Below are 21950 nucleotides of genomic sequence, written 5' to 3'. Positions count from 1 at the left end.
GGGTATGGCCAGTTTAGGGGGGAAAAGGGGACTAGGGTGGACATGATAGCGTTATTCCAGTATTTGAGGGGCTGCCACAAAGAAAAGGAGACCAACTTATTTTCCAAAGCATCAGAAGGCAAGACAAGAAACAATGAATGGAAACAGCTTGCCTTCAGAAGTTCTGGGTGCTTCATCATTGGAGGTTTTTAAGAAGAGACTGGACAGCCACCTATCTGAAATGGTATAGGGTCTCCTGCTTGAGTGGCAGGTTGTATTAGAAGACGTCCAAGGTCCCTTCCAGCTCTATTCTGACATGAATGAAGTCAATATTTGCCTAGTGCATTATTCAGCCTCAGACATTAAGGACCTCTCATCACCTAACCTAAAACCTCCCCCCCCCTTCCCACACACATACGCTTTACAAGTAAGGCATGGAGAGTGAAGTCCCTCAGTAGCAATAAGTAGCAGCCAGCCCAGAAATGAAAACTGGTTGCTTGGGAAAGCATTCTACAATGCAGCAAAGATGAGAGGTACATAAGTAGAATCCCTAACATGCCCCTATAGCCCAGTTCACATACAGGCACTGATAGCTCACTATTTCTTTAGAAGGGCCCTTGATCACCATCAAGTTGAGCAAACCATGGAGAAACATGGTTTTATTATTGAGACAGCCAGCATTTCAATTGCATCTAGAAGCTAACTACAGAAGCTACCACAGCTCATAAAATAAAACTGCTCAGTGGGTGAGTTGAGATATTTCTACAAGTACACATTGTTGCATTCTGTAACTCCTGACTGGTCTTCAAGGGTAGTCCCATGTCAAGCATTTTACAGTAATGCAAACAAAAGATGACTAAGGCAAAAGTGACCATGCGAAGGCCCAGGAAAGGGCATAGTTAACACAACAGAAGTATCTGTAGAATTATCCTTCTGGCCACATCTACCCTTTGGTCTTCAAGCAACAACTGTGAATCCAGGAGAACTCCCAGGTTATGTATGAGTTCTGTTTGGTCTGATACAATCCCATCAGGAACTAAGGTTGGAAAAACATTATCTATGGGAGGTCCAGCCTAGCCTGCTCTTCCCCATCAGATGCCATCAGCTATCAGCCACTGGAAGAAGGCATTGACAGCATCTCAGCTTGGGCTTGAAGTGGTGATAGTGATTGTTGCTCTTGTTATTTGTTAAATGTAAGTACTACCAATCTTTGAGGCTCACAGTTGCTTTCAACATCTAGAACACAATAAAACATTAGAGCAGCTTATAACAACATAGAGAACACAATAAAATATCAAGAGTTAATAACATTGTACAAAGCAATTTCATAAAGCAAAACAAACAAGCAAACAAAAGTACCAAAGACACCACAGGCTGTAAAAATAAGATGCAGATAATAGATAACAATTCCTTCAAACCCCTCTATTTACATTGCCATAGACAAACACTGTCTTTTCTTTGTTCTAATGTTCAGGGGATGCATAGACTACCCTGTGTACTTTCCTTTACACAGTGTGTGTACTTGCCCATGCACACAGGAATCAAAATGCTTCCATTTTCCTGTAGCTTTTGTCATTTGGGCTACTCTTCCACCTTCTTTTCACTCTTTGCTTCCTCCCATGCCTCTCCTCCATACCTGTAGCATTGTTTGGACACTAATTTAGGACTCTTAAGAGAGAGCAATCCATGCCTCCAGAAATAGCCCGATTGATAGTTGAGAGGTCCAGGACCTCTCTTTGCCTGAGACCTGTGAGCTGGGCATCTTGAGAGACATCTAAACTTGCTGCTCAAAGCAGCCATTTATACTTGTCTAGATTACTCCATCACCTTCTGACACATGTTAAAGAATGCAGTTGATGGTTTGCTTTTCTTGGGAGATGACATTGGTTGGGAGGGAAAATGAGGCCAAGAAATTTCACCAGTCACTTGTCCCACATTTGACTGTAAGTCTGGTACCCCCAAGTTTTGTTAGCCTGGTTATTGTGGCAGAATGATCCTAACTGAACAAGGCAGCACATTTTATGCTGGTTTACTTTTTGTTGTCTCAAGGATTTGTGGATTGCATTTTAATGCAGATAATTGGCTGTGCCCTTTATCAGGAAATTGCATTCCAATCATGCTATTTGTTACATTTGTATTTTTAATTAATTCTGAAACTTTTTAGATGAAGTTGTTTTATGTATGAACACATATAAATACGTGGATTTATTTTATTCAAGGCATGCATTTTTTTGTCTTGAACCCTTGGAGATCAACACAATCATTTACAACACCATACAACAAGGAATTTTAAAAACAAAACACTAAGAAAATGATAACTACTTAACAGCAAAGCCTAACATAGAGGAAAACAATCAAAAGTAAAGCAAAAAACCAGAAACAACAAAAATCAGTGACATCATACAATGTATTGGTTTTATGGCTTGCAATGTATTTTCTTGCTGCCTGAAATTTTATAATGAAGAAATCATATGAAACTAGCCCAATTTTGAATGACTATATAATGTCCTGGCCAAGGCCAAACTGACATTCAGAGGTGAGTTTCAAGTAATTTACTTTGGTTTGCAAACAATTACATGCAATGGCAGGTACAACATGGATGTGTGCATGCTGTGTGCATACAAAGGAGCAAGAGATAGCGGTGAAAAAGCCAGCATGTGAAAATGTATAAGTAGTGTTTAAATTACAGTTGCAACTGAATCCTGAATTATGGCTATAAGTCATTGAATTGTAGGTTGAAGCATCACATGATCTGATCTGATTTTTCGACATTTGTTGCAGTGATCATTAAGTCATTTCCACGTTCATTAAGCAAATCGATTTTCTCTAATGGGATTTTTTCCCCCCTAGAAACTGGAAGTAAATGCAAGAAACCAGCAAAACATGTCAGAACTTGTGGTCACATGGCTCCCGGATGCTGCAGATGGTAAGAAAGCTGAGGAGGTTGGCAAGTGCCCAAAACTGCAGGGTTTTTTTGTGTGTGTATGTGTTTGTGCACCCACATAAACAGCTTTTGGGGGGGGGGTCTGTAGTGACTTCAAACAGTCATTAAATGACCAGTCATAAATCAAGGATTACCTGTAGTCCAGAAACAATGCAGAGTTTCGGATGACATGAAAAAAGGTTGTCAAACAGTCTATGGGCAGAGAACCAAGGTCAGCACAGAGTTGAAGATGGAGGTGATGGCCTGTGATAGATGTGATAGAGAACTCCCACTAGTTATGACTAAGATCATTGTTGCTTTTGTATCTTGAGGAGCACCTCAGCTTAGTCCTCTGAAGTTCATTGCAATGAACCCAGCCTGGACAACCACTTTTTGCTTCTGACCTCTGACTCATCCTGCACTTGTTCTGATGATGGTTGGTAGAGATAGATTCAGATGGTTGATTGTTCCCTGATTCCTGAAGCTGACATTCATCTGGAGCATGCTCCTCTACACCTGATTCCTCCAATTTAGTGGCATTCATGAGATCTTGTTTTGTAAGCAGCAGACCTGAAGGTCTGTAAAATTGTGTTTGCAAAAATTTAGGAAAAAGCAAACAAATAGCACCTCTTTTTACCCAGGTGTCAATGGTATTTTAACTTACATGGTAAAGACAGGCTATTTAAATATAACATCTCAGCTAAAACCTTGGTCTTCAGCAGAAGGTTGAGATTGGAAAGAACAATCAAAGTAGCTTCTGTTTGTTCTAAGCAGATGGAACTCTGTTCATTCTGAGATTGTCACTCCTTACCACATCTAGAACAAGGATTGTACAAAAAAAATTGGAGCCACCATCTCACAACACTCCAATATTATGAATTGCTTCCTTTACACAGCTGATGCAACACAATCCTTTGTGTATTTGCTGAAGAAGTTGCACCTTGTTTGATATGGTTAAGGATTCAGAAGACTACAGCCTAAAGTGAAGATTCTGAATAAGCTTACTTGTGATCTTGATCTTGAGCTGCTGGGAAGATTCCTACATGAAAGAGTAGAGAATTCTTGACAATGAACAGTGGGGGGCTGATCCAAGAATTTGCATCTGAGCATAGTAACTGGAGTACAAGGCTGTTGTGGTGTGGTAGTTTAGATGCTGGTCTAAAAGTGGGGAGACCCAAGGTCTAGTCAACCATAGGAGTTCACTGGAGTTCACTCCCAGGCCAGCTTTCCTGGAAGTTGTTACTATGGAAAAAAATAGAATAAAGCTGGAAGGGACCTTGGAGTTCTTCTAGTCTAGCCCCTTGCTCAAGCAGGAGAACCTATACCATCTCAGACAAGTGACTTTCTAGCCTCTTCTTAAAAAATTCCAGTGATGGAGTGTCCACGAGTTTTGAAGGCAAGCTTTTCCACTGGTTAATTGTTAAATTTCTCCTTAATTCCAGGTTGCTTCTCTCTTTGATCAGTTTCCAACCATTACTTTTTGTCTCTCAACATCTTTTTTGTAATATGGTGATCAAAATTGGTTGTAGTATTCCAAATTGGTCTTACTAGGGTTTTGTAAAGTGGTACTAATACTTCACGTGATCTTAATGATTGTATTAGCTTTTTTGGCTGCTGCTTCACACTGCTGGCTCATAGTCAAGTGATCATCCACTAGGACTCCAAGGTCCCTCTCATAGTTACTGTTTTTGAGCCAGGTCTCACCTAATCTGTACTTGTACCTTTGATTTTTCCTGTCTAAATGTAAAACTTTGCTTTTCTCCACATTGAAACTTATTTTGTTGGATAGGGCCCATTGTTCAAGTTTATCAAGATCTGTTTGGATCCTGAGTTTGTCTTCTGGGGTGTTGGCTACTCCTGCCAGTTTAGTGTCATCTGCAAATTTGATGAGTTCACTTTCTAGTCCCTCATCTAAGTCATTTATGAAGATATTGAAGAGCAGAGCCTAAGATGGAACCTTGTGGTACCCCATTGCTTACTTCTCTCCATGTGGACGTAGTGCCATTGAGGACTACTTGTTGAGTACGGTTTGCCAGCCAGCTACAGATCCATCTGGTGGGGATGTTGTCTATTCCACCTTTTTCTAGCTTACCAAAGAGTAGGTTATGGTCTACTTTATCAAATGCCTTAATAAGTATACTATGTCCACAGCATTTCACTGGTCTACTAGTTTAGTCACTTTATCAAAGAATGAAATAAGATTGGTTTGGCATGATCTGTTTTTAACAAACTCATGCTAGCTACTAATTATAACGTTGTTTGCTTCTAGTTGTTTACAGATCTGTTTTTTTGATTATCTTTTCTAGGATCTTCCCACATATTGATGTTAAGATGATTGGTCTATAGTTTTCTGGGTTCATTTTTTCCCCTTTCTTGAAGATGGGAACCACATCAGCCCTTTTCCAATCCTCAGGTACTTCCCCAGTGATCCAGGATTTTTGAAAGATATGGTGCAATGGTTCTGAGATAACATCTACCAGCTCCTTCAGAACTCTGGGATGTAATTTGTCTGGTCCCGGTGATTTATATTCATCAAGGTTGGATAGGTGTTCTCTTACCATTTTCTTGCTTATTTAATTTTGGTTTCTAGTTTGTCTTTTGTAGTGGATTTTTGCTATTTTGGGCTGTAATTTCTTTTTGTGTGAAGACTGATGCAAAGAATGAGTTAAGCAGCTCTACTTTCTCCCTGTTGCCTGTTATTTCCTTGCCATCTTCTCTCTTTAGTGGACCTATAGTTTCCTTGACTTTTTTCTTATTATTAATATGTTGGAAGAAAGTTTTTTTATTATCCTTGATTTCTGTTGCAAGTCTTTGTTCATTCTTAGCCTTTGCTTCCCTGACTTCATCTTTGCATGTTCTGGCTGTCTGCTGATAATTGGCCTTAGTTATGTGCCCCTCTTTTCATTTTTTGTATTTGTCCTTTTTGTCTTTCAGTTTGTCAGAGAGATCTTAGTGCAGCCATGCTGGTTTCTTCTTGAATTTCTTGTGTTTTTTTTTCAATGGTATTGTGATGGACTAGGTTTTTATGATAGCATTTTTCAGAGTTTCCCATGCTTCTTGGGTTGTTTTCCCCTTTAGAATTTTCATCCATGGAATCTTTCCTAGGTTTTCTATGAGTTTGTTAAATCAGCTTTTTTGAAATTTAAGGCACTGGTTGGATTGTTTACTATTGTTAGTGTTTGCATTATATTAAATTCCAGTATGATGTGGTCACTTTCACCTAGATTCCATCAACTTCAACTCCCTGAACAGTTGTTATTTATACCATCCTAAGCTCCTGAAAGGCAGGATATATATCAAATGCATAAGTAAAAGTATGATGTCACTGCTATTGATTAGAAGTTTTCTATGGTCATATCTCTAAGAGAAAGGGATTAACTGTATAAGATTACAAAGATTCTTTCTGTTATGAAAATGATTTCTTCCCCAAATATTTTCAGGCACTACTTAATTTTTAAAAACGTCCATTTCTCTGGAATCTCTGTTAGCCTTTTGCTCTAATCCTTCAAAGAAAGAAAAGTTAAGAGTGGTCCAGTGAGACACAATGAATGCCAGAATGTGGCTTATTAAACTAGGATTAAGTTCCATTTTTTGAACTTAAGTGTAACTGCTTTTAAAAGACTCATCTTTTGCACTTCCCAATACTTCTCTTTCCGTTCATCATTTACCTCTCTAATTCATAAAGCTACCCATCTCACAAAAAAGTGACTCTAGGCAGGATCCTGTTGTCTTCCCCCTCACCCTTCTTTGCTTTTTTCTCCCACTCAAGCTCCTTACAGTTGAAGCTGAGATTGTAAGATGCTTGATGAACAATGCAGGCAAATTAATATACCTTTTGGGATGCCACAAGATATAAAAAGCCGCTTTCAAAGGCTTTAGCTTTTCAAAGGCTGAATGCTTAGCAGCAGACAGCCATTTTGGAAATCTTTGTTCAAGATGGAGAGTTCAGCTGTATATTTTCCAAGTTCACTTTAATCCCGAGCTTTGAGTGTTGGCAGTTAGTTTGGATGAATTACTCTCTAATTTCTGCCTTTTCTGCTTCTTGGACAAGCCTTTAAATTACAGTTTAAGAGCCTGTGCTGGAGGTTTCATCCTGTGTAATTTATGAAGCCCTCTGCTTTTTCTGAAGGCATAAATGAACGGCATAGCCAGAGTTCAAGCTATGTGACATCCCCCCCCCCCCCAGCTAAATCCATTGGGTACAGATAGAGTTTGCTCATCTTCCCAGAACAACAATGAGGTGAATAAAAGCAATTCAGAGGTCTGGGAAGATAAAATATGGAAGCTTTCAACTATAACTCTGTGAGATAAGATCTCAGCAAGGGGAGTTAAAGGTATATATGGTGGGTTTCTTATCTGCAGCTGTGCCCCAGTTTAATGTTCACAATATTTTTTAAACTCATGTAAGGATATCTTTGTTTATTACTGTGTTTGTTAATTACCGGAGTATATCAGAAATTGTGACTTGATGGCTTTAGTATCAAGTACCCTTCAGGTTTTATCATGTTGTCACTATGCTCATTATAAACATTATAAACATACTAGTTATAGTGTGTAGAATTTAGAAATTAGTTCATTTGATAAATTCACAGCAAATTTAAATGTGTTAGATTTTCCCAACATTTTGCACATTCTGTAATTCCCAAATCTCCCAGATAATGTTTAAATATCAAAATTTATTTTTACTTCCTTCTTTCCTTGTATCTTTCTAAATATATTTTTGCTATGTCCTGAAGTTCTGAATGTCTCTGAGGCTTCATCAGTTACATTTATTCTAGAGCAGACATGTCAAACTTGTGATGTCACGTGATGTCACAAGATGTATTGGGACAGTTTTGCTATTGCTGGCAATGGGGTGGGCGTGGCTTCCGGATTATGCATCCGGCCTGCAGGCTGGCAGTTTGACACCCCTGTTCTAGAGTATATTAATATACAACATTCAGCAGCTGAAAAAATCCCCACATAACTAAGTTGGTTAGAGTGGCATAACACTGTTCACTTGATTATGCCTTAATCTATTTTGAGAGTTTACACAATGCATTGAAAGTAAACTATTTAAAAAATATTTAAAAACTACTTTTTAGATTTTTAATGTAATTTTATTTTTGTATTTTTATGTTTTTAAATTTTATGTACTCTGCTCTCCTTATGCTGGTCTTTGGCCATAATAAATGTTGATTGTTTGAACTAAATGTGTTGTGTTCACAAATCTGACCAAGCTACAAGACACCATCCAAAATGAAAAGTAAAATGTTGTGCAGCTGCAACTGATTGTTTAATTGTAACAGAACCAGTTATATTTTATGTAAACTTAGTCAAAGAATCAATTACAGATTTTTGAAAGTATTGACTTATAAATGGTTATTTATTTAAAGCCTTAAAAGTCTTATATTTCCACAGTTAGGTATTACTGTAAATGCCTTATTGTCATATGGATATACCCTTTCATACCATGCTGTGATTGAAAGGAAGATAGACATTCAACAAATCAGAAAAATCAAACTTTATGTCAGCAAAATCCATAAATCAAATCAGGAAGAAGGATACATAAAACTAATTAGGAGATCATTACAGCCTATGCGCTGGGCATATTTTTTCCTGTTGTTTTGTGCTGCAAATTCATTAAAAACTCCATGTCTCTTGAAATGCCCTGACATAAAAGGTGATGATGAATATGGCTATAAAGACTGAAAATCATTCAGAGCCTGCTGTCTGAAAAATTGGACAGTGACACATTATCAACTTGTTAGAATGTACTTATCTCTATTTATTGTATTCAATTAGCACATAATGGATGCTGATTGAAAACAGTCACTTTCAGCTGAGTAGACATTCATTTGGCAGAAGAGTTTAATTAGAACAGGGTTTTGAAAAATAGGCACCTAGATAGGTGAACATTGATGAGGCAATATTTCATATTCTTCTAACTCTATGGCAAAATCATAAGCTAGACTGCCCTTTGCTGACAAAACCTTAGATCAGAGGTCCCCAATCTTTGGGGCAGCTGGGACCAGTTCCATGGAGAGAGGTTTTTCCATGGACCAAAGGGGGCATGGTTTTGTCTGTTGCCTGCATCCTGCAGATGGGGTTTCACTTGTTTGTGCTGCCCGGTTTCTGGCATGCCACAGACTGGTGCCAGTCCATGGACTAGGGGTTGGGGACCCCTGCCTTAGATTGCGAACCATGAGGAAAGTTCTTCTTGTATGTAAGTGTTCTCCATGCCTGATATTCATTCATAAGTGGTTTAAAGCTTCTTTTTTCAAACACAACCATCCGGATGGTTTAGGGCAGGGGTCTTCAAACTTGGCCCCTTTATGATGTTGACTTCAACTGCCAGAATTCCTCAGCCAGGCACACTGGGAGTTGAAGTCTACAAGTCACAAAAGGACCAAGTTTGAAAATCCCTGGTTTAGGACAAAGATGAAAAACTATGTTGATGATGTATAAGATTTAATGCATGCACGAGAGGGTTAGCAAGCAAAATAGCAGTATGACTATTGAAAATTGCTAACTGTTTAGGTTGTAGAATAACTAAAAAGGTAAGGCTTGATGGATGATCACATGCATTCGATAACATTGGAATGCAAATTGCAAATCTTAGCACAGTCTCTCTTCACTCAGATACTAGTAATCACCAGCTCTGAAACAAATGTCAGGATTTGAACAATGCCCTGTGCATTTTGATGGGACAGAGTCAATATGCATAGAATTGTGCTTTAAAACAATGAAATTATATCATGCTCTGTCCACTTTTCTCTCTGAAATTGGCACCCTGGTTTTTCCCTCTTTCTTTTTCATACATATAAAAATGGTAGATCTGCACACACAAGATGTTTGTGTATTGCTTGTGTGTGTGTTTGACCATATACCAGTTCATATGATCATAAACCAGTTTGATCTATGGTTAAGGTACCAGGCTAAGAACCAGGAATCTGTGAATTTTATTCCCATCTTAGGCATGAAAGCTGGTTGGTGATTTTGGGCCAGTCACTGTCTCTCAGCCCAACTCACCACACAGATTTGTTGTGGGGAAAATAGGAGGAAGAGGAAGTATCAAGTATGTTTGTCACCTTGAGTTATTTATAAAAGCTATAAAGGTGGGATTAAAAACATCTAAAACAAATGGGTATGTTTGCATATGCAACTTTAGGGGAGGGCATTAAGCTTGATTCAATTCAATTTGCATAATTTTCATTAAACATGTATCGAAGCTTACAGATTCATTCATACAAACATTCTTCCTACAATAATCTTTAAAAGCATTGTTATGCTATTCTTAGATGAAGATGTTTATGCCATTGCTAAAGAAAGTGAGAATCCACAATGTTTTTATTATCTGAATATCAATTAATGGTTTAGGACACCAGTCTGGAGCCCTGCATCCTGGGTACACTGTTATAAAATGCTTGCATATTAAAAATTGTATTGATTCAGTTATATTTATAATCACCCATTATAAAGGTGTAGTGGAACTGGAGTTTTGGGGAAATGGAGTTCTGAATAAGAAATTGCAGAGATCCTGAACTGAAGAATTGTCCTGTGCGTTATCAAGGAACGAGAATTACAATCTGTAGTCTCCCCACATTTTACTTTTCTTCTCATGAATTCTAAAGAGGTCAGAGGACAGAAAATAACCTTCACATCTTTAAGTCTCTTTTTCTCTGTTAGGCCTAGATGTTGTGGTAATCCAGTCACATCAGCCCTGCTCAATAGAGCTAATGGCAATGGAATTTACAGTTCAGTGATATCCAAAGGATTATAGTTTGCCTTGTCTCTTTGCAAAAAATAATAAAAAAAAAAATAAAAGCCAAAGGTTATGAAGCTAGATCATGAATGGATAGCTTGTTGTCATCAAATGTTCCTGAATTTAAAATGATATATAACTTGGCTGGCAAATTAGACTGTGATCATGTGGAGTTTTGTAGCCTAGATAAGGCCATTCTACTAGACTACAGCTTCCTGCATCTTTCCCAATTGGCCAATTGGAAGTAGAAGTTCAGCAACATCTGGACAGCTTCAGCTTAGGAACCTCTGTCCTAAATATATATTGAAGGCCTGAAATGGGGTGAGGGAGTATACTGATACATACAAATAGTTATAATATAAAAACTGATCTTCCCATCACTTTCAAAAACAAATATATCAGAAAATTGGATTAAGAAAACTTAAACTTTTGCTTCAATTTTTTTGTTGGGCCAGTATATATCTAATGTTATTTTCTTGGGTGTGCATCTTACAGAAAGGATGATATTGCTACTTCTTGCAACACTTTATGAACGTTTCCCTATTTTCTTCTAACTCCATACTCTCACACTGTAAATCACATTTTAACACACATCAGTGTACTATATCTGGAAATGATGTTAACTGAGGTTTTGGGACTATATCTCCTACTAACATTTATCTGAATTCTCTGGCTTCTCAAGAAATTTATGGTGTATTTCACTGTCATTGACAAGAACATCTGAAACTTGGTTTTAAAGAAACAAAACAATAAAAACAATCTTTTTTCATCTTGATGGTTGATTGACAACTTCAAGAAAGAAAGCTATGATATTTATTTTAGTTATTTCCCTTTCTCAGGGAAAAACAGAAAGCAAAGATACTTCATAAACATGTACATATTGTCTATTCCTCTTACAGTAGCCTAACTTTCCATTATCATTTGATTTTTAAATCTTTTCTTGCAAGACATAAAACATAGTAAGTCTATTAGTACATATTAAATATGTACACTAGTATGTAGAACATACTAGTGCTTAGGAGCCATTAATCATTGTGTAATAGTAACCCACTGTGGTACAATGAATTCTGTGCACAAACGGGCAAAGGCGTCTAGTCAAGGTAAGGCATGAATTCACTAGACAATCTTATAATAATAAAGCAGTTATTTTGAAAGCAAAAGGAGAAGACTGCAGAAGAAGAGATGATTAGATAGTGTCATTGATGCAATGAATATGAATTTGGGCAAACTTCGGGAGTCAGTGGAAGACAGGAGGGATGGAATCAGACACAACTTAGTGACTGAAGAACAATCATAAAATCCTAGACACAGAAGGTATCATGTGCCACTCATTTCCCGCTCAATTTAAAATATCCTCAATAGATAGCTGTCTATCTTTTGTTTTAACACATTGTAATAGTGTTGTTTTTCTTGTTCTCATACTTTGCAGAATAACAGATAAAATTTTTTACAAGACATCACAGATTAACAGTAATTTATACGTTAATACATGGAAACTATTAAATTATTATAAAATTATCTTTGTAAACTATCCACTCCCTAAAATCTAACCAAACTAATAAAAGCAAAAGGGAGAAAAACAGAAAACCAGACAAAATGAAAAAAGAACAAAAAAACAGAGATAAAACCCAAACAAGAAAGTAAAAAAAGAAAAAAGTTAAGGGAAAAAAAAAGAACAATTGATTCAAATTTCCACTGCCTTTCTATCATTTTGAGCTCTCAGTTTTATATTAATACAACTCATAGCCATTCTGTTTTTATAATGGAACTTGAATCTTGATTATACCAAATCTTAGGAAGAAACATAACAAGTGATTCTGGCATTCTGAAATGGTTACCTCTTTTTTAAATGTAAGGAGGCTAAGTGAGAGCATTAGGAATATTCATTAAGGGGCAAAGCCAAGTGAAGCAGGACAATTTCAGTCAGATTCTCAGTAGTCAATATGGACAAGGCTGAACCTGTTCTATTTTTAAATTGTTTCTCCAGAGGATCATTATGGTTTGAATTATATTCCAAAATATTAAAGAAACAGGGAGTTAAAAATGTTGGAAGGAATATAGCCAAAATACCCACCACATCAATTTTTTTTGCAATGTTTTCCTAAGCATTTTAGTCTCCCTGCTGAAAAGCAAAAACTTTCTGCAATTTGTCTTTTCCTATGCCAGACTATGGGAGAATGGATATCCATTTTTTCTCCATTATTTTCACTGGATCCCGGCATCAGAACTGGACCTCCTTTAAAGTGTGTGATTGATAATGCCTGCTTCTGGAATTCCAGATTTAACCCATGAATTGGACTGCATCCCTGAAAGCAATGAATAACTTTTCACAGAATGATAGAATTGGAAGAGGCTATTTGGGCCACTAACTTTCTCACCTCTTCTCAGAGGCAAAATATCAGATTAAACATCCTGGACCAATGGCTGCCTGACCTCCACTTGAACAGATGCATTGAACAAGAGCCATTGGTTCTTGGTATTTAGTGTCACTAATAAACTGCTCTTATTTTTCTAACATTCATCCAGAATACTAAGGAAACTGCTCACCCATTCTCATGATATTCATAAAAATAGGGTCCAAATGACCTTGACAGACTTTTGGGATAGCAGCATTCTTGCAAATTACCGATGTACCCCAGTATATTGCTAAATCACAGCCACCAAAAGAAAGCTTGCTACGGTGATACGAATATCTGAATGCTTCTTTCAGCAAAGTGATTGAAACAACATTCACATCTGCAAGGATTTTATGTGCATGTCAAACATCCTTCAATAATTTTATTAATCTACTTTTGTGTGAGTCAATATAAGCATGGGGAAAAAAGAGAAGGGGAAACAAATTCCCGTTGCAGCCATCCAAACATGCACAGTAGTCTAAAAAAAGCCTAGAATCAGAATTGAAGTATACCAGATTGCATGGGTCCCATATGGAAACAATATCAGAAAACTGAAATCCCCTCAGATTGTGCCATTTTCAAATGAAGAAAATTTCAATTGAAAACCTTACAAATTAAAATAGGAATAGGTCTGGTGAACTTTTTGGCAAATGCAACAAAGTTCTTGTGGCACCTTAAAGCTGTATGTGGCATTATTTTTTATGAACTAAGCCCACTTGATCAAACACATGAATGTTATGCTGAGTTGTAGGTATTTATATGCATTAAGCATTTCTGCCTTGGCTGTTTATAATACCATCCAACTATCACTGTGCTGATAAATCACGGATGAAAGCAGGATCTATAGTGCCACACTATTGGCTCAGTAACATTATAAATAAGTAGTGTCCAAATGTTCATGGCTTCAGCTGGGATTGCAATCAGTGAAATGAGAGAAGGAAATGTGGACAGTCATATGGATTATGGTAACCTAATGCAAATTTCTTGGCCTTAAACTGGCTAACACATTTTTGGGAATTAAAAATAAAATTAATCTGGGGATTATTATAAAAGGATTTATAGGAAAGAGCAGGACTCTGATTTCCATATGAATATTCTTGTCCCCCAAAGGCCATTCTAAGTATTTTCATACTTGCATCATATAACACTATCTTGTCACTTTTGTGGTGGTATGCCTGTTCTTACTAATAATATAATATCATTGTGATGATTTAATGCTTCTTTGAATTGCTAATGCAGAAAGGTTCTTTAAGGCCTATGACAAAGTATACAAGGACATTGCTGAAGACATCTTCCATTGTTTTTTGAACAGTACCATTTTGATGTCAGATTTCTGTCTTTTTAATCTTTTAAGGTGTGCTGGTTAGTTTGAACTATATTAAATTTATTCAGGTAAAAAGATGAATGAACCCAATGTATAATCCCATTGTTACTTTCCTCCATCAACTGTAAGCCAAGGTTAGCAATCCACAAGTTTCATGAATTTTCTGAATCAATATTTTATACACCCTGCAGAAGTCCTCAGGATCTCTGCAGCATGATGGCCAATAGTTAGAATGCAGTATTACAGGCTAACTCTGCCCACTGCCAGGAGTTTGATCCTCACCAGTTCAAGACTGATTCATCCTTCCATCTTTCCGAGATCGGTAAAATGAGGACCCAGATTGTTGGAAGAAATATGCTGACTCTGTAAATCTGTAAACTGGTTAGAGAGTGCTATAAAGCACTATGAAGTGGTATATGAGTCTAAATGCTATTGCTATTTATTGTATCACCAAATATTAATGGCTAGTATCTGAACATCAGTGGTATATTGCTCTATCAATGTTTGAAGAAAACAATGAAAATGCATTTTACATTTTGGATAAGCTAAGCATGCTTTCCAGCCTGCAACAAAGAAATCCAGAGCTCTCTGACAAAATAAGAAAACTGTTTCCATCTTCTTCTGTGACATCATTATGTCATCATCTTTTCCCCAGTCTGCCTGATTCCTGCTGGGACCATAATGCCAGAAAAATTTGACATCTGCTTTGGCATTCTTTTGAACATGTGTGGCTCAGCTAAAGTAACTGGCAATTTTGAGTGGGCATTCCTAAAGTCTCCAGTGTATTTAGGTAGCTGAAAGCCACGTCCTTTCAAATTCCTCCCTTTGGATTTTAAATGAAACTAAGTAGGCCCAGTAAAGGTGGGGTAGCAACTGAGTTCACATCTGGAAGTGGGGAGAAAATTTAAGGCTCCTGGTGTTACTTGGCTCCCTGCTGAAAATGACTGAGCTTGAAGGAGTATTTGCTGCAATCTTTGCAATCTGATCTGTAAGACAAGTTTGGTCCATTAGATAGAATATGACCTTGAGATAGGGATAACTTCTAACCTCTCTTTGACCCAGGCAGTGCCTCTTGAGCAAACAGGAGCTCTTTGTTTTAAGTTAGTAAGACCCTGAGAAGGTTTATGGAGCAACAGGAGGCACATGTGTCACCAGAAGGATAATGCTTTTATTTCATCTGTGGATAAGTATTGATTAAATGGAAGTGTGGAGGGGCGGGCAGAATCAGTACAAATATTGACCTATTAATGTGCCACCCAACCATCAAAGTCTTTTAAAAGGTCATTTGAAACAGGAGATACTGATTCAACTAATCTTTTGATGTGGCACATATAAACACTGATCAGAGAAAGTCCAAATTATTCATTTATTGATGGAAGCAAAGAAACAACAACAACAGCTGCTAACATTCCAGCTGAATAATATTCATGATATAATCAGATATATGATGTAGATATCCATAACAATTCTGGAGGGGTTAAATTATATCAGATTTCCTTTACAGGCATACATACAGTTCTGTAAGCATTTGTATGAAATAATTATGTCATCGTGTGCTGAATTTAGGACTTTATCTAGTTGATTTGATTCCGATTTAGTTGTTCACCAGGGATTTCCTGAGGAGGAGGAATCATTTAGGGTAGTCCAGAAGTAAGAGAGGAATTTTGCCAGCAGTTTTACAGAACTGGAGACCTTGAAGTCCAACATACCAGAGATGTTTGAATTTGAGGCTTCCAAACTTGGTCTTACTTAACAAGAGCCCTGAGCCTCAAACTTCCAAATGCAGACAACTTTACCCAACTGCTGAATGAAGGCAACCTCTCATTTGCACGTACTCCACAATTTCCTGGATCCTGTGTGCCAATGACAATGTTGTCATTACTATGAAGTCTGTAGAGATGAAAGAATGCTAAGCTCCAGACCCAGAGACCTTGTTTGTTTGTTGTTTGTTTGTTTCCTGGCAAACATATCCAACACACCTTCCTCCTCTTATTTTCCCCACAACAACATCTCTTTGAAGTGGGCTGGGCTGAGAGACAGTTACTGGTCTAAAATCATCCAGCTGGCTTTCATGGCTAAGACGGGACTAGAACTTCCAGTCTCCTGGTTTGTAGCCTATGCCTTAACCAATAGACCAGGGGTAGACAACCTTGGCTCTTTTATGACTTGTGGACTTCAACTCCCAGAATTCTGGGAGTTGAAGTCCAAAAGTCATAAAAGAGCCAATGTTGCCTACACCTGCACTAGACCAAACTATCCCTTTCAGACTTTCTAGCTTTCAAGAAAGGGTAAAATTCAGTGGTGGGATTCAAATATGTGAACAATTGGTTCTCTGTGTGGATGCCGCTTCTGGAAGTCCATTCTGGGCCAGGGCAACAAAAAAATTAGCTACTGGTTCTGCCAAACTGGTATGAACTGGCTGAATTCCATCACTGGTAAAATTGTAGAGGAAATTCAGCATGGTGAAGTATGAAACTCTTCAATCCATCAGCAAGTTCCTACCTTTGAGGACTTTGAGAAATAGATTTCTATGCCTAGCTTGCTGCTGTTCCAGGCATTTCTTAAAGAAAGAAGAGAGTTGGTTCCCAAGATAAAAAAAATGCTTTGACTGTCAGATGGACATAATGTTATTCCACTAACTTTATTTAACAACCAAAAAGTAAAATGCTTAATTAAAACATCAGATGCTTAAAATGTTTCAGCTCTCAGCACACATTCAGCTTGCATCTTGCAGACTTAAATCATGAAGAAATATTTTAAAACATATTTACTTATTTAAAACATTAATATAGATGCCCATCTTAAAACCAGCTTTGGGCGACTCCCAATGAAAAGTTAAAATAACATAAAAGTCATATTCAACCTAAAAACTAAACACATTAAAAATAAAAACTTGGCCCCAAGTCAAAGTTCTGATGTGCAGTCACTTCACCTTATCCTCATATATATCATTATTATATCTTTCACACTTCTCAGGAAGCTATGGTAGTCAGCATCAGGATAATGAATGTTTAACTGGCTTTTCAAAAACAGTTTGTTTCAAGCCATCCAAATGAATTTTCAGAGTTTCTACATGCATAAAGGAAGTTGTTGCTAGTGTTTTTGGTTACCTGATATGTGTAGAGAATAAGGCAGATCACCAACTAACAGCTGTAATGTTGGAAATTCTAAGTCTTATCAGCTGCTTGGTGCTAATCCGGATTTTCGCAACCCAAGTGTGCTAGCCCCAACAAGGAAAATTGTAGCTTTACAGAGATTGGATCAGAATCATGTACAGTAAAATAACGTGCATTGTGCATTAATCACTAATTATTTTAGGTTACCTATTTGCATTCAGTTTTGTAGAATAAAGGCTCATTGATAGGTAGAATCAAAGAACTTTTTATTAACTAGAATATCAATTGGATGCAATCTCCTAATATTAAAATGTTACAATGATGTTTGCATGATAAAGCAACTGATATATAAGCAGGTGGGTTCTTTCAGAGTTTAGAGCAGGGGTCTTCAAACTTGGCCCTTTTGTGACTTGTGGACTTCAACTCCCAGAATTCCTCAGCCAGGCACTGAACATGAGATATCCGAGAAAATATCAACATGGATTGAAATGATGTTTTGCATTATGAATTGATAAGCTTTTTGTCTAACATTTCACTGAGACTGAACTTCAGTGATAAAGTAACATTTGGTGGAATCTCACAGAAAGTTTTTCCACCCAAATTTCAATACTACAATTAAAATATTATTGCATGTTACATAATAATTGAACAGGCTGAATCTATTTTGTTTTGGTTTTCCTTTCTGAACATATAGGAGGCAAGGACCTCTGCTGGCAGGGGGAAATGACAAAAGCATACTGTTATGGCATACACATCATGATGTCAACATCATCTTAACATAATTACTATTTGAAGTAGTGGCTGCTGCTGCTGCAACAACAAAAAAAATGATGCTGTATATTCATCAAAAACTAACCATCCATTGGCTCCAAAACTTGGCAAAACCATCTTGAATGTACTTATTGAATCTTTTTCCCCCTAATTTTAGCCAATTTGATATGGTGGTTAAATTAGAAGCCAGGTGATTATGAGGTCTAGTCCTATCTTAAGTACAAAGTCAAATTGGCAATAATAATAATAATAATAATAATGATGATGTTGGAAAGGACCTTGGAGATCATCTAGTCCAACCCCCTATACCATTTTGGACAAATGGCTATCCATTCTCTTCTTAAAAACTTCCAGTGTTGGAGCATTCACCACTTCTGGAGGCAGGTTGTTCCACTGGTTAATTGTTCTAAGTTTCTCCTTAGTTCTAGGTTGCTTCTCTCCTTGCTTAGTTTCCATCCTTTGCTTCTTGTCCTGCCTTCAGGCGCTTTGGAGAATAGCTTGACTCCCTCTTCTTTGTGGCAGCCCTTGAGATATTGGACCACTGCTATCATGTCCCCCCTCATCCTTCTCTTCACTAAACTATCCTTCTCTTCATTAAACTATTGTTCTCAACACTTATTTTAGCTCCCAAATTGTTCTTTCTGATCTTCAGCTCAACTTTGTCTCTTTTTTGGACAGATTGATGTTCTTCACAAGAAAGCATTCCACTGTTATCCCCCACCATTCTTATTTTCCAGTCTTGGCTGCCTATGTATGCATTTAGTTCACCCAGTATCAAAGTTTATGGGTCTTATTAATCCTACAGTCAATACATAAATATGCAAGCAAATACACAAAACTGAAAAATACAATGCTGGATTTTGACTGGGGAAAGCTGCATTGATTTTAATTTATCAGATATGAAGATTCACAATTATGCATTCTATACTGTCCTCATAGCTACTTCAAATATAAATATTTTGAGCTATAACACAATGCCAACCTTCTGCACTTTGTTTAAACCTAGTTGGTGCTGTTTTAAGTTTCTGATATTTTATTTATGGCTTACAAAACACTATCAAGAGATTTTTTTTAGGTTTAAACCTATTTCCATCTTTGTGGGCATCTTCTTTGAACAACTGTTCATGTAGTATGGTTATGTTATAGAATTATTGCAAATGAAGAACAGTGCCCACCTTAAAAATAACAGTGCCCTATGTGATTATAATACTTCCCCTTAAGACTCTGCTATTTTATTGTGCACTTAAGCCTATTCTTATTGGCACAATCTCAGATGAAAGAATGAAAGTGGTTCCAGCATTAGTATAAAAGCTAGGCGACTGAGTTCTAGTCCTTCCTGAGCCATGAATTCAGCTGGGTGACCTTAAGCCAGTCATGCCCATTATCCTACAAAGAAGGCAATGACAAACCACTTCTGAAATCTTGCCAAGAAAATTGCATTGATCTCTTTTTCTCTCTCTTTTTATGCGTGGCTATTAAAAATAAGAGCTATGCATGCTTTGCAAATTATTCAGACTTTGTACCAAGACTGCAGCTTTCTAATAATTATTCAAGCAGTCAACTTCTTCATGCTTCTATGTGAGTTTGAAAAAAAATATTCCTCTGGATTATGGAATGATCTCATTAAAGTTAATACAAACTCTTAAAGTTGCACTTTTTTTTTTGAATCCCAAGTACTTTTTCTAAATCATTTTCAAAATGTGCACATTCCTACTGAGAATGTTTCTGTTGAGACATTTTCTGAAAAAAAAATGGCTTTGAAAAAAGAAGGAATTTAAAAATTGTGGTATCAAACAAAATCCAAGAGACCAAAATACAACCTACATTTAATATCATGAGTATGTATTATATTTCATTTAATCTGAATTCATTCTCTTCACTTTGATTATTTAATAATAAGAATTCCTCCCCACCCATATACAGACATTGAAAAAGATATTTTTTATCATTTTTTAATTTATTAATTTGCCATTTTTCATTATCAAAGGAGCTCTAGTGGTGCAATGGTTTGAATGCAGTATTGCAGGCAAACTGTGCCCACAGCCTGGAGTTTGATCTTGACTGGCTCAAGGTTGACTCAGACCTCCATCCCTCCAAGGTCAGTAAAATTCAGATTGTTGGGGCGATATGCAAATAATGCTCTACTTTGTAAACTGCCCAGAGAGTGCTGTAAAATGCTGTGGGGTGGTATATAAATCTAAATGCCATTGCTATAATAGAATAATGACTTTTGGAAAAGCTTTGGAGTGCCATGAGCAGTATTCTGATTTAAGGCAAATCTTCCTGAAGAAGGTTTCAAACCTGTCTTCCCACAGTGTTACTGATAACTTCCTGTTTTGAACTGTATTTCTCAGAAGACAAAACAAAAGAGTCCTGGAACTGAAGAGATACTGAGAATATCTTGAACCAAGAAGTTGATTGTGACCCATGATGGCACAAAACATATAATAAAACAGGAATGGCTAAAACTATGCCCGGTGACTTGACAATAAAAAAGTTTATCCAACTTTTTTGTAAAACTTTTTGTAAAACTGTAAAACTTTTAAAAAATTTTCAATTAAAAAAAAAAGTTTATCCAAAATCGTACTAGTACAACAACTAGCAGTAACAGTGTTTAAAGTAACATTTAATGTAATAAGAGTAACCTTTTAATGGCAAGGGCCTGTATTCAACATTTTTTGTGGATGGGTGGGGGAATAAGGACACAATCCATGGGATAACCATATAAAGCAGATTTTGCCACATTGGGAAGATGAGGATTTTCTGAATTTGGAGTTGGGAGTTTTCTTTTGTTTTCCCTTTCTTTTATAAATTCTATTTTATTTTAGGCCACAGATTAAACAAATGGAAGCCATGGTGCCAATTTTGATCTATGAAAAGATGCACTGAGGGCTCAGATTGTTTCTCTCTTATCTAGGCTAATCACAAAAAAAGGAAAGTCATGTGGCCAGAAGAGTAGCCCAACCCATATACCTCTAGGTCTATGTTTTTTTGTTGACACTTACATTTGCAAAATTTGACAGAAAAGATACTTTGTACTTCTGAAAAAAAAACCTACCTGCTTACAGAGTTCCTGCCCTGTTCCTCTTGAGCATCTTCCCTCTGAAGGCAAGTAATTCAGCAATTAAATCTCTGCATTCTGTAGGAGGGGAGAAAGCCTCACCACACACAGACATATACAAAGAACTTCAGTGGCAGATAATCAAAGCTGATTAAGATAAAGAAAGGCAACAGCAGTGATTCTTTCAATGGCACATAATGCCTCCTTTGGGGTAGATCCATGGATTTTAGGAGATTTCAGTTAATTGTTATTCATTTCCCATGGATTCTTAAAACATTCTTGCAATAAATGTGTTTTTCTTAGTACATGTCCTCCCTTATGTTCTGTGGAAAGAGCTCTCTCTGCACACTTGCCAAAGTTCTTTACATAAACTCATGGCAGGGATGCTTTTTTCCCCATCTTAGTAAAGCAAATGAATGGAAAAGTTTGCAAAAAAAAAAAAAAAAAAAGGAGGGGGAGGGGCTGAAGAAAAAACTATGCAGTTCCAGACTGTATCAAAGGGAAATAAGCTATCACCTAGTGTATAAATCTTATTTTAACATAAATGCCACTTTTAAAGATAACTTTGGGGTAAAGAAAGAAGGAAAAAAAATACTTGTTAGAATTGACAATTAAAATTAATAGCTTTTTAAGTTA

This window comes from Crotalus tigris, unplaced genomic scaffold, assembly GCF_016545835.1.
Source record: "Crotalus tigris isolate CLP2741 ecotype Arizona unplaced genomic scaffold, ASM1654583v1 scf7180000017662.1067850, whole genome shotgun sequence".
NCBI classification, from domain to species: Eukaryota; Metazoa; Chordata; class Lepidosauria; order Squamata; family Viperidae; genus Crotalus; species Crotalus tigris.
The sequence above is the reverse complement of the archived record's forward strand: the minus strand, read 5'-3'. Positions refer to the sequence as shown.